Below are 23,279 nucleotides of genomic sequence, written 5' to 3' on the forward strand. Positions count from 1 at the left end.
TTAATTTTATCTTAAAATAATTTCATTATTTTAAAGAATCAATTTAACCATAAAATATATTAAATAAAAACTCATTACGTTATTTTATATATTCATCACAAAATTACAATAATACAACAAAATTTATGTTTTAAAGTGTTAAATATTGGATTAAACAAAAAATAAATAATTATGATGATGATATTGATTAAGTCCTTATTTGTTTGATCTAGTCTTAGATATTTTAACTTAGCATATTCAAGAAAAAAATCCCTAAATGCATGTTTTTCACAGATGATATAGTTCTTATTGCGGAGACAAGAGAATAGATTAATTGTAAACTTGAGTTATGGAGAAGAATATTGAAGTCAAAAGATTTTTACCTGAGTAGGAGTAAAATAGAATATTTACATTGTAATTTTGATAAGAGTTTGGTGAGTAGTAATTTGGAAGTAAAATTGGGTAATTAGATCATACCTTAACTAAAAAAGTTTAGATATTTGGGAGCGATTATTTAACATAATAGAAAAATTGATAGAGATATTGCACATAGGATACAAACTGGGTGGTTTAATTAGAAAAAGGCTAAAGGAGTTATCTGCGATTGTAAGATATCTAATAAACTTAAAGGGAAGTTTTATCAAACTGTTATAAGACCAGCAATATTATATGGTAGTGAATGTTAGGCTTTAACAAGATAGCAAGAGCATAAAGTTAGAGTAGTAGAGATGATAATGTTGAGATGGATATACGGATATACATGTAAAGACAAAATTCAAAATGAGCACATACAAGAAAAAAGTGGGTGTTGCATCTATTAAAGAAAAAATGGTAAAAAACTGTTCGATGTGATTTGAACATGTACAAAGAAGACCACGGGAAGCACTTGTGAGGAAAGTGGAATAGATAACTTTGAGCTCTGTCAAGAAAGGTAGAGGAAAGCCAAACATAATACTTTTAAAAATTATTGATCGAGACCTTTTAATTAATAATATTTCTAAAAGTTCAATAATTGATATAGCACAATTGCTTTATATAATCCATGTAGTTGACCCTACCTAGTGAGATAAGGTTTGTTGTTGTTATTGATAATGATAATATTCAGTTACTACTAATTATCACAAAAGTTAAACTTTCTACAACGACATACAAAGTTGCCGCTAAAAATCACACTTTTTATGATTACTCTAAAAAATCGTCAATGATTGTAAACTTTCAGTTGCGACAAAGTTTGACAATCAATGGCTATAAGTCATCAAAAAAAGTATGACTTTTAACAATAACTTTGCATGTCATTATAGAAGGTTAAACTTTCAATGGTGATTTTTATTGTCTCTACTGATTGCTTATTTTCAACAATGACTACTGAAAGTCTCATCATTGAAAGTTAAATTTTTTCTAATGATATTATTATTATTTTCTGTGCAACGTCCTAGCCCAATATGCCCTGAATGATCAAGAGTTTCATTTAAGCATGTGGGTCCAACTGTGACCCCAGTCCATGTCAAGTTGGGATGCTGTCAACTTAATAGGAGCTGTGACATAATCATTAGTGAATTTTAAAAAAATTTAAAATTTTAATAGTGAATATAATTTCAATTATGAAAAGACTAAAATACCTTTTACTAATTGTTAATTTTTCTACTTCACTTGTTAATTTACAAATATGAGTTACAAATTACATGAGTTAACATGTCAATAATTATATAAAATTTAACATCAGTTATTCAATCATAAGAAACAACATTAATTATTAAATTACTAACTTTATTTGTTTATTTACTAACATTAGTTGTAAATTACTTATATACAACTGATGTTAGTAAATTAACAAGTAAAATTAACAAATTAACAACTAATATTACTACTTTTCTGATAAACGGATGTAATTTAAAGTGATATTGATAAATTAATAAATGAAGTAAAAAAATTAATAACTAGTAATTTTACATAATAAATGAAGGATATTTTGATCATTTCATAATTCAAATTATTTTTACTTTTATCCTTTAAACTGAATCAAAATTTTAAAATTTTTTGAGACTTACTAATAATTATTATTTGAAATTCTCCCAATACTATTCCATCACGGATAGGTGCATTGCATGTGAACTAAATGATTGCTTTTGGAATATTCTTAATGGAACTTAATCATCGAAAAAGACCAAAACCACGCAGTATCGCCATCCAACAACTTGCAAGCTTCACTGCCCTAGTAATTAAAGCCTATAGAAGAAGATCAGCATCCAAAGATTACTAGACTGATACAGCAGGAACTTTCTGCAATGGCTGCTTCAACTGTTAACCAATCCTCAGAGATCGTTCTTACTGTGAAGAACCAACATAAGTCTGAAGACCCACCCAGTGGACAACCTGTAGATGATGAAGAAGAAGTGGTTGCGGCTGAACCTAAACCTAAGAAGAAGAACAAGTCCCGAATGAAAGAAATGGAAGAGTTCTTCAGATACGATAGTGAGAGAGATAAAGCAAGCGATGTACGGACAGCCCACCTCACTGTTGCTGTTCTAATGGTGACGGCCACGTATCAGGCTGGGTTGAGTCCCCCAGGTGGTGTGTGGCAGGAACACAAACCTGGCGGACTATGGTTTCCCCCAATACGCACAATGGGGCATCATTGACTCCAACACTGTATCACAAAGACACTAAGAGGTCTCTCATCTCCAACACCGCACCTTAATAAGTACTAAGGTGATCTTCTCCAACACCACACCTTACAAGGCACTAAAGAGAATTGTTTCCAACACCTTACCCTATCGGGTACTAAGGAAATCTTTATCATCTGCTATAGTCGGCTGAACTCCCACCTCTTATGATTATGCTTTCTAAACCATCTAAGGTTCCCATTTACTATTTTACTCATTCTTACACATAACACACACACATATATATTTCATTTGAAATCACACATTTCAATGCTTTATTTTGACTAAAACCCATTTCACACAACATTCACATAATGATATAAATCATGTTTAATCCAAAACAAGTATATGCACTACATAGCATACTAATATATAGTTTTAATAAACAGTAAAACAAAGGAAGTTATTCGGTTACCTCAGCCCTTCTGTCACTAAAAAGTTTACCCATGGATTTCAACAATCTTAACTGCTTATCTCAAGCTTCCTTCCTCTACTCACACGTCCAATATACCAATCTAGACATTTTTAGCACATTTTAGTCATTTGGTCCATTTTGACCAAAAACTCATTTCTACTACTTAGGGCTATATTCATCCATAAATTCTTTTCTAATTATTCATTCTAAGTCCATTACTATCCAATTATTACTTTACATCAACTTAACTAGTCTTTTTCACTTAAACATGATTTTTACCCTAATCTCTCTCTCTCTAGAGCTAAAAATTGAGTTACGAGTTCAAAACTCTATGGTTCAGCTTTAAACTAGTCGCAAAGCTCTAATTTAACTACCAAAAACCTTTACATTACTATTGGGAAAGAATTAAACCTATCAAATTTCACTGATTCAATCTCCTTATAGCTCATTTTCAAAGAAATTTATGTAGAATGGAAGATAAGAGTTATACGTAGATTACTTGATAAGTTATCGATCCGAATTACCTTCGAAAGACTTGAAATGGCTTGTGCCAACTTCTCAGCCCTTCTCCTCTCTCCTCTCGTGTGTTTCTCAGATTTTTTTCACTTTTGAAAATCACCAGATTTCACAACTTAAGAAGTGATTTTCTGGTCCATGTGCACGGTGCACGTAGTACAAGCCATGACACATGGCACAGTGAGATTTATTCTCACCACGCGCACTTGCTTCGACCCAAAATGTACTCCTCTCAATCGTATCTATTCATCCAACACACCAATAAGTCAAATCATCAAGCAATCATCTGAATCTCTAATCCCATACTGATTTCTACTTTCCCTCAATTAACCACTAATCACAAGATTAAGAAATTCAGGATGTTATATAGATTGTATGCTTATGTATAAATTTTTATCTGCTTGTAGACTTGTGACTAGGAAACTTGGTTATGGTGTGTAGTTTTAATGGAGTTATATGGTAGACCAAACTTTCACTATAAGGAAATGTTTATTTTGGTGTGTGTGTATATATATATATATATGAATGTGTGATTCTACACAAAATTGCAAAGTGGTTGCATTATGAACTGTGTACTATGGGCAAACATAAACCTTGGATATGGAAAGTAGGTATGTGGGCCCCATGGGGATCTTTGAGCTAAGTGAAAATATTTATCATGTGCATTTCTATGAGTAGATTGTGTTTGGAATAGTTTTTAGCCACTTGTGCAATTTATGCATTTTGAGGGTTTAGGGTCCATTAGGAAACGGCATTCGGGTGGTCAAATTTTGATATATGAGGATTTTCTATCATTTGAATACTCTATCAAGTACTCCTAATCCTATTTGATATGTCCAAAGTGTTCCTATAGGCTCTTGACTATTAGGATGAGAGCAATTTGATAGCAATTTTATTGTCAAATGATAGTTCGTAAAGTAACTTCCATCGAGCATCAATTTCACATATGATGTCCGATTGAAGTGATTCAAATATCTACATAAAGCTTTTAACATATTCTATCTAATGAGATAAATTTGGATATAATCTAATAGTCTGATCTAAAATTAAACCCCTAGGTGTAAAAAAAATTACTTTTTTCTTTCAAAATTAGTACCCTAAGTGTTCAATTCTCATTCCTTATGCTATTAGACCATTTTAGGCCTTGAATCAAGTCCAAAAGGACCATTTACACTTGATTGACACAATATATCACATATATCATATCAAATACTCATTTTGACTTCTCAATCTTACATTACATACTTATGGACTTATATGAGGCACAATGCATACAACCACATACATACATAGATTTTTTTTTCACTTTCAATCATCTGACTTCCTCATATGGAGCTAAGCTTTAACATATGGTTGGGAATCATAAATACACTTGAATCATATAAATGGGGCCAAGCCTCACCATTTGGTCAAGTTTCCTACAATACATAAATTCACATATAACACAAATGGAACAAGTTATACAATATAAAATGCACTTGCCTGATTAGCATCTAGGCTTACCCATATATCCAATTGATACCCTCGATGAGATGCAATACAAGTATACAAGCAAGTTCTTATTACATAATCACATATTCACATTTACATACATTTATACATTCTAATTGATAATTTAAATCTCTAACAACATATTTATGCATTCATTATATAACTAGGTAGTTATACCACTATCAATAGAGGCTACTCTTTCCTCACCTCCTTTTCCAGCCTTCTCATGCTCTCTTCACCTATGTATAAAGGTAATGAAGTGAGACATACATCCTAGTAACTTGAATATAACCCAAATACTGATTAGTAAGTAAAATCATAAATAAGAGATAAAGTAGCATTATTTCAACAACAGTATAAATATACATGCATTCATTACCATTCTCATTTATTGCTATGCTCATGTATTCCCAGTTCCCCCTAGCAGAGCAAGCTCTACACTTGAACCAGCACTTCTAGCCTTACACAAAATAGGACCCACCAAACCACTATCTCAGTCTGGGAATTATCAGTATAGGTGGCCTCCTAAGTCCCACCTAACGAAGCATTCTTAATGCTTGGACTGTCAGAACTTTCTAACCTTACATAGAGTAGGACCACAACCCCTTACCCTAGTCTAGTGTATACTCGTGGATCATTCTCCTAGATCTTTCCTAGAAGAGTAAGCTCTACGCTCAAGATCTTCAGGACTTTCTAGCCTTACACAGACTAGGGCAACAACCTCCTACCTTAGTTTAGGGTACACTCATGGATGCAATGCACATGCTTATGCATATGTCACTTCTTTTGCATTTTAAACATCACTCACACACCCGCATGCATCATTCTTTCACAATATTGATATTCTATTAGTTCATAAAACACAATGCACACTTTTATATAAAGTACTTGTAAACAATTTAACAAACTAACAAGTAAAAGTGTTACTCCAATTACCTTTTTAACCTTATTACCAAAGGTTACCATTCACACAGTTAACTTCCAAAGATGTAGATTCCCTTGAGAAACTTATCAATGCTCAATCTATATAAGGAACATTTCTCAATCAATTTCTCAACATTTAACATATGCACAAATTTAGCTAAGCCAAATCTCTTAATGCATAAAACTCAATTAAGGCTCTTTAAGTTCATATAATCCTTACTTTATAGTCATTATCTTTGTAGGCTATTTAAATGATCAAAACACCCTTCTAATTTTTCTATTTTCACGAGCTGAAAACATCAACTTTAAGCAAATTATGTACCATGTGCCACAGTGCATGCAACACACACCGTGATGAGTAGCACAATGAGGCTATTCTCACTAGTGCTCGCATGTTTCATACTGGCTTACCGTTCCACCTGTCAACCCTATTAACATATCAACCAACTAACACAAAATGTGAACCCAACATTCAAACAGTAATCAATTAACTAATTACTAATTTACTGCTAATTAGCAACTAGTTTTCCTATATTGAAATTTAGGATGTTACATTATTGCCAGTAGAAATTCTTACCACAATGGCAACAAATGGGAATCTTTACAATTTTTGAGGTTGCCATGCATAATTCTTATTGTTTCCACCTTGATCTCCATAACTAGTAGTGATTCCTTAAAACCGCTACATGAATCATGATGTTAGGTGACCTTCTAGTTTTTGTGCCAATTTTATAGTGGTTTGATTTCCAAAATCACTATTCAAAATTGAAGCCAGATTTTGCACCATTTGGTACCAAGGTTTGTTATGATTCATTATTAATCGTGACTAACTTTATTATGGTTTTTCCCTCACAAACCCCTACAATGATTGTTATGAGTATTCATGCCAAGAGGCAAGGGTCTAAATATGAAAAAGTAGTGGCAGTTTTCAATCTTGAGTTTTAGTATGCAACCATGACATGATTTTTTAATAGTGTCAAGACAATCGTAGATGCTACAAGAAAAGTTTGAGGGATAAAATAATCCTAGTAAGGTTTATGACATTAACAAACAACAACCATAAAGCTTAATACCAATCAATAGAATTATGAAAGGTACTAAAGGTAAATAGGATCAACCTTGCCGATTTGAAAAAACTCAAATTAATTTAAAAATACTTTCAAGCTAATGGAATCTTAAAAATGACTTTAGTTTGGAAACTAGTTAATAAGGCCCTTAAAATCACTTAAAGTCATAGTACCAAAGTCATGGAAGCATAGAAATTTGTTTGAGCAATAAAACAAGTCAAATAGGATTGAAAAGAAATCATTTTTTTAAAAAAATAAAGCAATCCACCATAGCAGGTAACAAAATGCCATCCACCACAGCTAATGAAGCTTTTTGCTGTGACTAATAAGCTTTGATAGTAACAACAATGATAGCTCCTAAATTCTAACTTTTGAAGTGTCTAACTTTCAGCTCAGACCTCTGATTAGGGTGACCTAAGTGCTCACACAAAGATGAATAAATAAGACATCAAATGGCATTGGTCATATTTTAATCTGGTATCATACAAGTATTTTGGGACACTTAGGGCTAAGACTTACATATCATACTTTTTGCCAATGAACCAAGTGCCACAACCTAATAGTTAGCTGTTAGCCATAACAACCCATCATTAAACAAGCCAAAAACAAGAAAAACTTGTTTAACCACTTAACACGCCAACTCAGTTAAATGACAATCCTTAATAACACACTTGCATGATATCCCTCATTAACAAAAGCATCATGATGGCCGATGACAAAAAATTAACCAAGATTATAATGGGCTCATGAAAATGAAATGTTAAACATACAACAACCTATTGTTGTCAAGATAACTATTCAATTACACAAAGATTAAAATAAAAACTTTACTAGATGAAGCTCTAGTCCCTAACCTCCAAAGCTTACACCTTGCCTTTAGCTTTATCATCTCCTAGAAAGTATTAACAATAAGAGTGAGATTATACAATCTCAATAATCAACAATTTAATTAAAGCATATTAAAGTGTGGTAGTCATAAGCCAACATCACATAAACTCACATTTGGCATTTCATAAGTTAACAACAATGCACTAATATGAGATATTTTGATTGAATCTATAGGCTATTAATTCATAATAGAACCAACCTATGTGACTAGGCTAGCCTTACTCTCCAATTATGTGGGGTTTCCTAGCTAAAGGTCCTCACACTTACTCTTAGATAATAGATTCTCCCTTCTCGAATTATCAAGGTGTCATAAATTGCCTGATTGATAGGAATCAAGGGACAATTCAGAATCCAACATTTAGTACCTTTGATTCATTGTAGGGTATTGAAGGATCAATGACTAAATCTAGAGCCAAGAGAATGAAAGAAGCCTTAAATTCATCAATTAGGGATGTTATACATGAATAATGAGCCCTAAAGAAAAATAGAGTTCTAGAAGATCCAAAAAAGACTCTTAGTATATAGAGCCTAACTCAAGATACTCAGGCCCATAAGTCCAATTGATTTAGTTATTATTATTTTCTTAAATTTTAAAAATTAGTTTACTTTTTTATTTTAAATTTAAGTTTAGGAAAATTAGTTTATTTTGTTTTAATTCAAATAAGGATAAAATATATCCATTAGGATATGATCTATCCATCTAGAATTCCAAGATTGTATCATTTAAGTTTTTAGAAGTCTATTTAAACAGTTAAGTCATTTGTATTTTTTGAATACTAGATTTGAATTTATGAATTAAATTTTTTTTAATTGCGAGGCTATTTTATTAGTGTTGTTCACTGTGAGATAACACACCATGGAATTTTAGATTATTGTGAATTGTCATTCGATTGCCACGTATCATTTGGTATTTAAAGCCTTAGTTGCTTTTTCAAGCTGTGTCTTTTTATCATGATCTTTCATTGTGTTCTTCATTATTTACCATTTTTTCTTTCTCATTTGTTTATCCTTCCTTCCATATATAACTCATTTTCATTGTGTTATTTATTATTTACCATATTTATCCTTCTCATTCGTTCATCTTTCCTTCTCTATATCATTCTTTTTCATAGTGTTCTTCATTATTTACCATTTTTATCTTTTTTATTCATTCATCCATTCTTCCATATATTATTCATCCTTTTTTGGCCATCTATTTTTTTCTTCCTTAAATTCTTTAATAAAAAAATTAAAAAAAAATCTTTTGGTTTTTATTGATTTTTGTATCTCTTTCCCTTACATATTTAGATTAAAACTAAAGGCAACGTGCTCCAAAAGAAAAATCCAACATATTTTATAGAAAAGAAAAGAAAAGAAAAGGTGCAAAGAAAAAATTAAAAAGACTTGAAAAGAAAAGTTGATCTAGAAAAAAAAATAGAGAGAAAGAGAATAGAGATTCAATCTAATAGAAGAAAGAGTTTGCATGTTTTTTCTAATTTAGTGAATCCTATCTTATCTTATCTATAATATCTTCTATCTCATCTTAATTGTGTTATCTCATCTTATTTTTCTTTTTGTATCTCATGTTATTTTATCATCTGATATCTCATCTAATCTCATATCCCATCTAATCTTATTTTATCTCACCTACCTTATCATCTCTTATCTTCACACTTCCTTTGTAACTTAACATTGGTTTCAGTGTAACTGTTATCTCATACCATCATTTCTGACTTAGAACTTTGCCAAATCAAATTTAAGTAAAGAGTATTTTATAACTACACATTAATAAATTGATAAATACAACTGATATTCTATTGAGTGAAATATGTGAGTGAGTGTGCAAGGTCTAAATTTTTTTTAACAAAGCTAACCTTTCAAGTACATCATGAGTGAGTATTTCTTCTCAAGGAAAAACTCTTCCTAGAAACCTAAAGTTGATTATGCTAAAGCACTCTGTAAGAAGCTTATTCAACTTGAAAAAGAACTTAGAGAACTGAAAGCTTCCTAAGGAGATGAATGTAGTGGCTAGAGTAAAGAAGAAGTTCATTGTAGGAGGAGGAAATCTCAAAATGGAAGTTAAGTTAAAAAAGTCATGAACACTTGAAGTCTAAGCTTTGAAAAGGCAATTGTGCATAAAATTAGTTTTGACCTTTTGTCATATTTCTTATCATATCTCTCACTACATATATTATTTTAATATGAAACATATCTCTTTTGAAAATAGATTCCAACAAATTTTTAGTGATAGTTTATTTATTCAAAATGATGTTCTATTGAGAAAGATATGAACTTTAGAATTTAAGTGTTGAGATATTGATTCTGCACAAGATTTAGTCTTGACCTTTGTCCACTCTTTTAATCATATATCAAAAGTTACATTGATTTTAAGTGTTGAACTTATTTCATTGAAAACTAGACTTCAAGAGCTTTCCAACCATATATAATTTGTCAAACTTCTATTGTGTGAGTTAGAACATTATGAAATTATGTGCAGTGATACCCTTCAAATCATGCGTGAAGACACCTTGGTCCATTGCTTGATTTGTCTTGAAATTGCCTCACCCTCCAAATCACACGTGAAACCTCTCTGTACACACACGTGGAATAACCTCTAGAAGCCTTATTTTTATTGAATAAGTTCTATAGGCCAAATCACATATGAATCACCTTGTGAAATGACTTCTAAAGTCTTGTTTCTCATTCAAATACTTCTTTGGTCCAAAACACATGTGAAACACTTTGCTCCCTCATGTGATTTTCTATTTCTTGCATGATTTGTTAGGTTTTTAAGCAAGATATGTCACCTATACATGTGAAAGTCCAAAACACGGGTGAAGCACTTCCAAAACATGCATGATATGTCACATTTGCTTAAGAAAACACTAAAACACGTGTGATTTAGCTCTGATTACACACAAGATTGATCACCAATGGCTATAATCACTGTGCAACGTCTCTAAACGGTCATATGATATCTCTACCACTTATTTCACTCCATGAGCTATAAATATAACACTCAAAACTCATCTTAAGAAGAGATTAACCTCAGAAATTATCAAGCTATGAAATTCATGTTCATATTACTCTTATTATATGAAAATCATTATTATTGAGCCAATATCATTTATATCTTCATCATTTGAGTATTAAAGCTATATTGTACTCATCATTAGTCTTAGAGAGAGTTTCAACTGAGTGATTTACATACTCAAAACCATTGTAAAGATAAGGGAGAGATTTCCTTTGTAATTAAGGGAGGTTGTTCTCTTAGGAAAAGAAGCTTACTAGTAAAGTAAGTTGCTATAAAGGCTCATAAGTGCCCAAACCAAACTTGTAAACATACTGAGGTGGCAAGCACCCACTTAAGCTTGTGTTATAGTGGAGAAATCTCAAGTAATTGCTTGAGCACTAAACATAGGCTCAAGAGGTGAAGCTAAACCAAGATAAATCATAGTTTGCACTCTCTCTTCCCTTAACTCTTTATATTTCCAACAACATAGTTTATGCTATGTTTTAGTGTCCAAAATATAATTTGATTTATTTATTTCATTTATTCAAATCTGCACTTAGAGATTATTTCTAAACATTCTTACAAATATTAAGATCACAAAAATAACTTTAGCATTATTACACATAAAGTTTAGAATTTAAATTTTCCTAAACTTTCCTTTGAACACAATTTTGCTTAAAAGGTTTTAAAACAATTGAAAATTCCTCAAACACCCAATTCGCCCCCGTCTTGGGTGTGTTGCCATATCTAATAGACCTTTCTGACTAAAAAGTTAACTATCCACCATTAAAGGGTAATTTAAATCTAGATGTTTATCTTGATTAGAAACTTAAAATGGAGCAAATGTTTCAATCTAATGACGTACCTAGTAAAAATGAGGTAAAAATTGCTACCCGTCAATTTTCTAATTATGCACTAATATGGTAGGAAGATTTCTTAGTAAAGCACTAAATCATCGCTAAAAAGCCTTCAAGATCTTGGGAAAAGCTTAAGAAGTACATGAGAAACAAGTAGGTGCCTAACTACTACTACTACTACTACAGGGAATTAAAAAGAAGGCTACGGCTGTTTAGCCAAGATTTAATAACTGTGAAGGAGTATGCACATGAGTTTGATGAACTTAAGATGTGACCTAGAGTACATAAAGATAATGAAGCTTCCAAGAACCAAGATTAGGCTAGTAATCAAAGACAAAATGGTTGCTTACACCTTTATAGATAAGGAAGAGCTCATGGATAAAGCCATCAAAATTAAGAAAAGGTTGCAAGAGAAACAATCAAGACCTTCAAATTCTAATTGTAAGAACTCAAAATCAACCTCCAAACTAAAGGATGCCAAGGCCTAACAAGAAGCTAAGCCTATGTGTAACACCCTCAAAAATACAAACCGATTTTTCACAAATTATTAAAACCATTATCATGGTAGAAAATTTTCTTCCATGATACATCCAAGACAATATACCACAGGTCTTAAAATATCTCAAAAAAGTAATTAGAACCATGAGGGACAGTCAGGATCCTCATGGCATGATATTTAAATTAGGTCATGAATCAAGAGAGACAAACATAATCGTCTTGGTCAAATAAATACTTTTAATAAAAAGGATTAGAGTTTACATGCTTCACAAAGAAGATATGTCCTAAGTTGGCCCAAGATACATTGTATAATCCAAAATAAGAGGCAACGTAAAAGATGGTGTTTCATACACCATAGTTACATCTCTGGTGCTTTCTCGGCCGGACTCGCTCTTGTAAAAATGTTAACCACGGGGAATGAGACTTGAAAGTCCCAGTAACCAAAAATTAATATGTAATGATGCATGCGGATGTAACTAATCATGCGATTGCTAAGTGGGCACACAAAACATTTAACCGAACAATATTTTCAAACAAACCGAACAAGTATTTAATTGCATGACTACACCTTATATCCTCCTTTCACCATGCTCAGACGCCAAGTCACCCGGCCAAAGGTGAGTTGGACCAAGCGACACACCACTCATTGGGTCCAATGAGGGCTTACCACGTGGTAATAATTAACCGAACAGAAATTCCCATTAACACCATACATTAAAATGCCCTGACAAGTCATGCATCATTCAAATATCCAAACAGGAATATATCCGAACAATAATATCTCATCATGATAAATAAAAATAAATTTTTGACCCACTTGGCAATAATTTCAAACAAGTATATAACAGTATTTATTTTCAATAATTCATAGTTTTTCCAAACAACAAGTCAACACATAACCATTCACAAACACACTCATCACAACACATTAATAATGGTTACCTTGTGTCTTGAATAACAAGTTCCCCTTCACAACTCCTTTTTCACCATTATCTTTGTCAATATAATCTACATAATTATTTCACAATACTATATATTAATTTTACATTAAAATAAATAACTCTAATTTAAAGAATTAGAAAGTCTTAGATCTATAATCCATATTAACACTAATTTAAGATTTATGCCTCATTTAACTTCCCAAATTCTTTTCTAAAATTCTCGTACCCTAACAAACTATTTTTTTTATCCTCAAATCACTTCTAGTATCACAATTTCATCCTTCTATATTCTAAAAATTCATCCAAAAATAAATTAAAAAAATTTAAAATTATCCTGAAGCCACAAATCACCTTTCTGTAACCTCAAAAATACCTATTCATACTTAAATAAATATTTAATAATCATAGGTTTATCCCTACATCTCAGATTCCACATAAATTCAACCATACAGATCTAGATTTTAACTCAAAAATTCTTAAACATGAGTTTCAACCTCAAGAAAATATTCTATAATATTTATTATATTCCTAAGAGTTTTAACCTATATTTTTAATCCATCATATCATCAGATTAACTATCCTATAGAAAAATCCTAATCAAAATATTTACTCTATCCTACAAAATAATCATATCACTAGAAAGCTAATATTATTTAGAAAATAACTATAAAATTAATTTTGTAATTAAATAAATTTTTAAATGCTAATCTAAACAGGAAAGTTAGAACATACCTGAAGAAAAAGATAATAACCCCCCTTGTGAGAAAAACGCCGAGCAACGTAAGAGGAAGAGAGAAAAATAATATAAAAATGGGATTGTGAGTCCCAAAATTATATTAAAAAAACTATAGGTTTGAATTTAATTATTCAAACCTTTGGGCCAAAAGTTACAATTTCCTCTAAATTGCATCTTAGCCTCTCATGCTTCCTAATGCACACACCCCCTCCTTTTTATACATGAAGGCACCTCTTCTCTTCCCTCATCTAACCAATGTAGGACTTAGAAACAACAACCTTCCACCCCCCCTTTTTTTTGTTCCTTCTACCTTCTCTTTTTTTTTTAACACACACATAAAAAAAATTATTTATGTATTATATCTTAACTAAATATTGCTTATGTGGTTTTAAATTTAAATTTTTAAATTCATAATTAAATACCTAATCATAATATTATTTCTAAATAACCTCAAATAATATAAATTCCTATTATTATCATTTTTTTCCTCAAAACCTAAATTCCACAATTTCTTTATTATATAAAAATCAGGATGTTACACTATGCCTAAGGCCAAGGAGGAATCTAATGTGATGAGGAAAGACACCATTCAGCTCTTATTTGAATTATTTTTGAATTTTATTTTCAATGCCCAATCTGATGAGGAAAGACACCATTCAGCTTATTTCCATCAAAGTTTTAGATTCAAACACTCATTCATTCACCACATTTCACTCTTTCTCATATTTTCTCTCTAGTTCATCTTGTCCTTCATTTTCTCTCATTGGTCTTCATTTTCCAGCACCTTAACCTTCACTTTCAGCCATTAAACCTCTACAAAACCTACACCATTCTTCATCCCTCACCTTGCTCGTCCCTTCCCTTACATTCTCATAAGGATCTAAGTTCATCTTCCTTATCTAAGCTTGCTATAGAGTTCGGCCACTTAGAGAAGCTCTTTGGGTTCTTAAAGATGAAGATGATTGGCCAAGTTTTTTAGTGAGATCCTAGAGAGATGAAGATAGAGGATGAATCTAGAGCTTTATTTGGTTAAGTTTCTTTTGTTTCCTATTCTCTTCTCATTTTACTTAATGATTAGATGTCTTAATCTAGAGTTTGATATCTTGGCTTATAAATTGTAATATGAATTTGATCTTGATATAAAGAGAAGAGGATTTTAAGGTTAAATTCTTTCTTTGGCTGGCATGGAAAATTTTGGCCTCCTTATGTTAGACACATAATCTTATGTTTTTCATTTAGTGAAATACATGTGTGATGTTTCATAATCTTGTGATGTTAATGCTTGTATTGTTGAAGAGCTGGACATAATCTTGTGGTTGCTCACTTCTTGCTTTAGCTGTGGCATTTGAAAGGATATTTTGAATAATTTACTTGGCTAATCTTTGCACCAATTTGTTAAATGAACTAAAGACTTTAATCTAAGACTTAGAAAATTTAACTAATTAGGTTAATTAGCTTAGGATAAACTTCTTAGGTCAAGACAGCTTTAGTTAAAAGGGAAGAAAAGCTAAGTTTAGCCTAATCACAAGAGGATAATGATTCCAAAATCAACTAATTTCTAGGGTTCCACATTCTTAAAAAGGGAAGTCTACGCCAATCACCTTAGTTAGAATTTTTAATTACTTGTCAAGTAGGTAATTAGGTAATCAACTTTCACAACATTGAATCACTTATTCCATTAAATAGCTTTTTAATTGAACTCAAACCATTCCTTAGGAGATGGCTTAGGTTGGCCCTATATTACATGGGGGTTAATCCTAGTTTGAGGGTTAAGCGATATTGTATCATGTGTCTTGATGATTACAAAACTAAGAGAAGAGGCATTTGTTATGTGTGTAGATATAAAGAATCATGGATGAAGACAAATCCTCAAGAGCATAAAGAATCAAGAAAAAATAAAGATAATTAGGATAAGTTATTTTAAATTCTCTAAGATTCAATGTGAAAACTTTGAGAGCTTAATCACTTTTCATAATCATTAAAATGAATGCATCATGTGTCTCATTTATATGCATTAAGACTCATCTAAGTGTATTAAATCTTGTAAGTAATGTCTTTTCAGCATGTTAAAATTCATTATGGCTAATTGTAGTGTGAGGTGTAGAATCACGCGTGATTCTGTAGGTCACTCACGAGAAGCTACAAGATAGGCTCAATAACTAATGAATCACAAAAGAGTCAGGAAGTAGTTCACATGTGATTTGTCACTTATTATATGATGCCTTAAGCCTTGCTTCTGCATGCAAAATCACACGTGAGAGTCATTGTTGTCTATGTAAGTTTTAACAGCTATGCTTCATTACATTGTGTCAAAGTGCTATTTCATGCCTGAGATTTGATGGTAGCCACACGTGATTTGTCACTTATTACACAATCACATTTTTCTATGTTAAGTCTTAAGTCATCTCAAGTCAAGTTAAAATTATTCAATTGTATGATCCAAGATTCATGAATCCATATCTCTTGATCATGCAAAATCTTACTTGAGTCATGTACAGTTCCACGCGTGAAAATGAACCCAAACTAGCTTGTGCATTATTGCCTGCTATTTCACATGTGAGTAAATATGTGATCCATGCGTGATTTTTCATCCTGTATAGACTAAGTCAGGAAGTGGTTATTTTATACATGATAGCCTTTTGGTTTCATATGAGTTTTGTACACCAGTATTGGCTTTGGCATTCTTCTAGCCATTTTATGCATGAAAGCAAAAAGGTGCCACACATGAGTTTTCTCACAAAACTAATAATAGTCTCTCATATGTAAAACCACACATGAGAGCTCAAAGTTCGCTCACGAGTTTTAGCACATAGAACTGAATGCTTTTTCATAAGTGCAGAACCACACGTGATAACTCATGTAGTTCATGTGTGATTTGTCACATATACATATCTGGAACAAGCCAAGTGCAATTTCAAATGTGATTCTACTAGTCACTCACAAGACATTGCACCAACAGATAGAAGCACTGTTCCAATAGTCTATTAACTACCAAAACTATATATGTGACTCATTCAAGCTAGAATAGAAACTAATGATCTTTAAGCGAACTAATCTTCATTTGAGCATTTGAAAAGCTTTTAAATTGTGCTTTAACATCTTGTATTCATTCATTATTCTTGAAAAGAATTGTGAAAAGGCTTTCATAAGTTCATAATCTTTTAATTGTAATTTCATCTACTCTTTAAAAAAGTTTTCTATGAAAGTTTATTTTATTACTCAGAAATCTTGGAAAAAAAAATTTCAAGTGTTTGTAATAACTTGCTAGCTTATAGCAAGGTTTGTTGAGTGATTCAAGACAAGTTAAATCTTGAGATTTGTATTATGGTGGCAAGTACCCATTGAAGCTTGTGAACTTAGTTGAAAATCTCAAGTGTGATCTTAAGAACTGGACGTAGGCTAAGTTTGGGGCTGAACTTGTATAAATCTTGAATGTCTCATCTTCTTCCTTCATACTAAAGTTTTTTACTCTTTTTAAGTTTTTAAAAGTTTTTAATTATCACCCAATTCACACCCTCTTGGGTGCCAACCTATCCTAACACATGACAAACTCCATCACATGTCACCAATTTATCTCGAGCTAATTCATCTAAGTAGAGGAAAATTTAAGTAAAGATATTTATATTCAAGATACCATAATATATAGTGGGAGCCCAAATCAATACATTAAAGGCCTAATACATAAGCATACACTTTGAGGAGGTAAATTAGGGCATAATCTTGCAGACCTTTCTTTATTTAGTACATGTGATTCGAGGATGAATCCTCTTCAGGAGGGAGGGAATGATAGGAATCAAGGGACAAGTCAGAATGCAACATTTAATACCTTTGATTCATTGCAGAGTATTGAGACCAATGACTAGATCCAAAGTCAAGAGGATGAAAGAAGGTCTAAATTCATTAATTAGAGATGTTCTACATGAACAAAGAGTCCTAAAAACAAATGAAGTTCTAGAAGATCCAAAAAAGACTTTTAACATATGGGGCCTAACCCAAGATATTCAAGCCCATGAGTCTAATTAGTTTAATTTTATTATTTTGTTGAATTTAGAAAATTAGTTTACTTTATTTTATTTTAAATTTAAGTTTTGGAAAATTACTTTATTTTGTTTTAATTCAAATAAGGTTAAAATATATGATCTATCCATTTAGAATTCTAGATTAATTAGGATTGTGTCATTTATGTTTTTAGAAGTCTATTTAAATAGTTAAGCCATTTGTAATTTTTTTTAATACTATATTTGAATTTATGAATTGATTTTTTTTAATTGTGAGACTATTTCGATTGGTGTTATTCTTTGTGAGATAACGCATCATGGGATTTTGGATTATTGTGAGCTATCATTTGGTTGCCCCATATCACTAATCCACACTGTTCCCCATAGGACCCAGTGATACTTAGCATCTTGCTCAACCTATATCATACTCGCATGTTAATAATAATAATAAACATATGTAATTAATAATAGATGCTAGCCATTATGTGTAACTCTTTGTATTGGCCACACCACAAGGATTTTCACAGCGTCCTTCTCACTTGGGTGATCTCTCATTCATTCATGATCATGCAATTTCATACATATGCAAAAGCACACTCGTAACTTTCTCAAATTAAACTCAATACAATCTTAAACTTACTATTGTATTCATCACATGCTCATTATCAAGCTTCTCAACTCATACTCGTGGAATCACACATCACATAACATTACCAATCATAACTTCAATTCAACATGCTCAAGAATCATAACTTATGGCATTAACACAACCATGCAAGTCATCAGTGGCGGAGCCAGGACCCGAAGTCAGGGGATGCAAGATAATTTAATTTAAAATTAATAATTTTTTTAAAAAAATAATAATTATACTAGGACTAAATTGTAATAACATAAGTAAATTGATTATCATTTTTTTAGAAAATTATATTGAACATGTTAATATGATCTCTTATGTAAGTAATTTTTTCATATTTTCTTTTGATCATTAAAATATTACATATTAATAAGTTTTTAAGTCTAAATATTTTTTTATTTAGTTTAAAGGGTGCAAAATATCAACAGGAGAGGGTGCAAAGTTATAAAATTTACATACTCTATTTGTAATTTTTTCCAAAATGAAGGGGTGCATTTGCCCCTTTACTACTAAGTGGCTTCGCTACTACAATTCATCATGCTCAATTCATTGTCATATAATTCATGCCATAACCATACTAACTCATGAATTGAAAATGTAATTATATACTAAAATTAAACTCCCGGTTACCCTAACCCTTGGGCTATCACCCCAAGAGTATAGTTTGGATTTTTGAGGGAGCTTCCTAAAGCAATAAGCTCTTATAACATTCAATTTACAATTCACGATTAGCAAGCAACATTAATGTCAATCATCATTAATTAACCCTTAATCATGATCAAGGATTAATACCCTCATTAAGCATGATTAACTAAAATCAACCTCAATTCTCACTTCCATTACTTATTTAATCTCAAATAGGCTTAATAAACAATACCAACCAACTTTATTAACTTAATCTAGGTTGAATAGCACTAGGGTAACTTACCCATCATTAATGACACTAACCACTACAATTATCTTAAACTAATAATTAGAATCTTAAATAACCCTTATTAGACTGGATTAAAGTCATTAGAAAAGGTAGAACTCAACTACAAATTTGGGTCCTACCTCTCACCTCCTAAAAACTTACAATAAATGCATGAAAGAGAGAGTAGAAGGGAAGGGGAACCATACCCAAGGGTTTGCTAGTTCCAAAGAAGCCTTTCTTGACTGAAAATGCAAGCCTTGGTAGAGCCTCTAATTTCTCTCTTCAACCCTCTCTCAAAAACCTCTCTTTTGTTTTAATTTCAAAATGCAAGTTTGGATTTTAAAATCCATTGCATTAGCCATGGCACACTATGCCTTCCACCATAATGGATGACTCAATCTAGTAACCCTATTTAAGCCCATCACTTTGGGCCCAAATTGGCTCAATTACTCCTTAACCCCCATTCTAAGATCCTTGTAGGGTCCAATAGACCCAAAGAGTCATCCAAATACCCCAATCAACTCTCAATTACCATGATTACATAATTAAACTTCTCGATTAATCTAGTTAACTCTCAAAATAAATTTGGAGATGTTACAATCCTTAGCCCATTTTTTAATATCAGAGACAAATAATTTAGAAATTTTAAAATAACATAGAGATATTTTAGTCAAGTATAATTTTCTTTCTTCTCTTCCCTCTGAAAAATACCAATTTGGAGTAGAATTCCAAAACTTCTCAACCAGTCTATTTTTACACGAGTTTTGGAACCTATGTAAAAAGCCATTTTTAACATATGTAAAATGTCTTTTCTGTACTAGTGGAAGCTACTTTCTCTTTATGAAAATATAAAGTAAATGAAAAATTCCTTCACGAGGATCCTAGTTGGTTCTTTAGTCATCCATAGTTTAGTACATTGGGAGGTGTAATGTTTGTTGTTTTTTTGGTCTTAGTACCTTTTACTGATATGAGCCCCACAAGTTTGCTCCAAATTAGTATAATTTTACATTATTAGGAAACTTAAATTGATTGTTGCAAGTTTGTTAATTACTAGATATTTATCCAATTAATTTTGCATTGTTGGGAAACTTATATCGGTTCTTGCAAGTTAGGTGATTATTGGATATTTATCTAGTTAATTTTCCATTTGATTTTTTATCACTGCACAAATAAGTTAGGCTTAAAAAAAAAAACATTCGCTTATAAACAGACTTTGGATTTTATCTAGGATAAATTAATGCTATGTTAGTAGGAACTTTTGCATTTCTTCCATAAAAGTATTTAGCTAGGTGAAACAACACTATCAGTTTATATTTCAGTGTAGTATATGTTAGTTACTGATTGTATTACATTATTGACGAAGAAATTTACTGGTATTTTTATAAATTGCAACCGGGAAGATGAAATGCGTAATCCTGTTCCTTTACATCTAGAACCTGCAGCTCTTCCAAGAGAGATATTGTGTAGTTTCCCTATGAGGATAACATATGACAAGAACATTATTGAGAAGAACTTGCATAAAATTTTTAGATGTTGACAAGTGGATCAAAATTGTTAGCATGCAGCTTGAAATGCAGACAGGACTATGGCATGGTGTGTTGACTCCTTCTATAAAGCTTCGATACACACCAAAAGTGTTGGAATCATGGATCTGCCTTTAATAGGAATTGGATTATTATGTCAAAGCAATCAGTGGATCTGACATTATTGTGGTAATAATGAGTTAACTGAAATCATAAATTAATGTCCGATTAATTTCTGATTGAATTTCAAAATGAAAAATATTCCTTTGCAAATGGTGATTATTCTAATGAGTTTATTCTCTCCATGATGAAGTGAATTAATATTGATTTGATTTTCTTTTTTTGTGGTGGCCTTCCCTCACTATAAATATAGACAAGTGGCTGAAGGAAGAACTCACCCTTAAATAAACAGTTCTCTCTCAATGTTCATTCTTCCGCTCCCTCTGTTTTCTCTCTTTAGTGCATTTGTTGCATATCTCAGTTTAAACTCTAGTAGTCTAAACTCGTGTCGATAATTAGGTAAATTTTACTATGCCTGGATCTAATAAGACTTTGACCCAGCTCCTTTATTTCATTTATTATTCATTTAAAATATTCCTTCAATGTCATCTGAGTCGTGTTGTTTCTATGGCTGTGGTTATGAGCATACTGATAAAAAAATATTTTTATCATTGCTCTATTTTTTTTTATTATTTTATGCTTCAATGTGCATCATGCATAAACTCTCTTTCCCTAGCCTTTTGTTGATCAAGGGGCTTTATTATCTTGATTTAGGACTTGACTGGCTTATCAACGTCCTTTATTTTCATGTTCCTCACACGTGGCTTCCCTCTTCGGATTGAGTTGATGGTCAGCATGGCGGCACTAACCGCAACTTATTGTTCATCCATGTACGCCATCATGCCCTCCAGCGAAAATCTCATCACTATTTTCTATGGACTATCTGTTGGTCTTCCCATCTCCTTACCTTTCATAGTCCGATATTTGAGAGACTCCAAGTGTGTTCGCAAATTCAGGCCTGATATTAAGCGAAACCCTGAAAGGGTTACGGAACCTTCACTGCACTGAAAGGGTTAAGGGACTGTGACCTGCAGGCCACACTAGCACATACCAGATATCATATCCAGGGTAAAAGAGTAAATTGAACCCTAAACTATAGATATAGGACTATCTAGGGTTCTACCAATTAAATTTTCTTGATCCTTTTCTATAATTTTTTAAGGTCTTTGTCTGTAATTTTTCAATCCTTTTATGTTATTTTCTAGTCAATTAATGATTAAAATTAACTTTTTATTAATTATAAGGGTCAAATCATATTGTTTTTAAATGTTGAAAGAAAAAATTGTACAAAAAAAAATTTAGAATTTTAGATGCTTGTGTACTTATAATTTAAGGATTAATTTGCCATTTAATCCTTGTATATTATGCGTGCGCGTCCGAGCGTACCCTCTCTCTCTTAATTTGTCAAGGGGCTATGGCTTAGTTTGCTCAACTTTATGCTTTCTTTCCATCTTTGTCCATCTGATTCTGTATTGTCGTGGGTCTTATATATGGTTTACACTTGTGTTTGTTTGTCCATTTACAATAATAATAAAAATTAATATGTGAATAAATAAATAAATAAAAAGACAGATCTTTATGTTGTGATTGTGTATATTTTGTTTGTTTATTGTTGTAGATTTATTTTGCAAAAATATTGTAAATACTCTCTCCTATCCTTATTATAAAGCACCTCTAATAAACACCTCACAAAAATCAAGGAAGAGTGATTAAGTAATTAACTTTATCTTAAAAAAGAATAAAATTTTCCTCCCTCTTACTTATATTTAAATGAAAAATTTTTAAATTTGCCTTATACTCTCTTTCACAATTGATATTCCACCAAGTCTCTTATATTAAGATCCACCAAGTCTCTTATATTAAAAACCATCAATTTCTTCAAGAAAGTACTTTATAATAAGAACGAAAAGGAGTATTGAACGTGTGCGTGTGCTCGTGCATATATATATATATATATATAGAGAGAGAGAGAGAGAGAGAGAGAAATATGTTTTCTTATGTACTCCTCTTTTTCCTTATCATAAGATATTTATTCATGTGTCTTATCTTAAGGACTTTGGCTGATGTTATTTACCTTAACTAGAATCAAACCCCTGTGCGTTGCACGAATGATGATTAATGAAGATAAAATCAACAATTTTAGATAAAATGTCTAGAATTAGTAGCTCGACATTAGACTTATGA

The sequence above is a fragment of the Prosopis cineraria genome, unplaced genomic scaffold, assembly GCF_029017545.1.
Source record: "Prosopis cineraria cultivar Desert tree isolate PC_DT_omini unplaced genomic scaffold, ASM2901754v1 PC2, whole genome shotgun sequence".
NCBI classification, from domain to species: Eukaryota; Viridiplantae; Streptophyta; class Magnoliopsida; order Fabales; family Fabaceae; genus Prosopis; species Prosopis cineraria.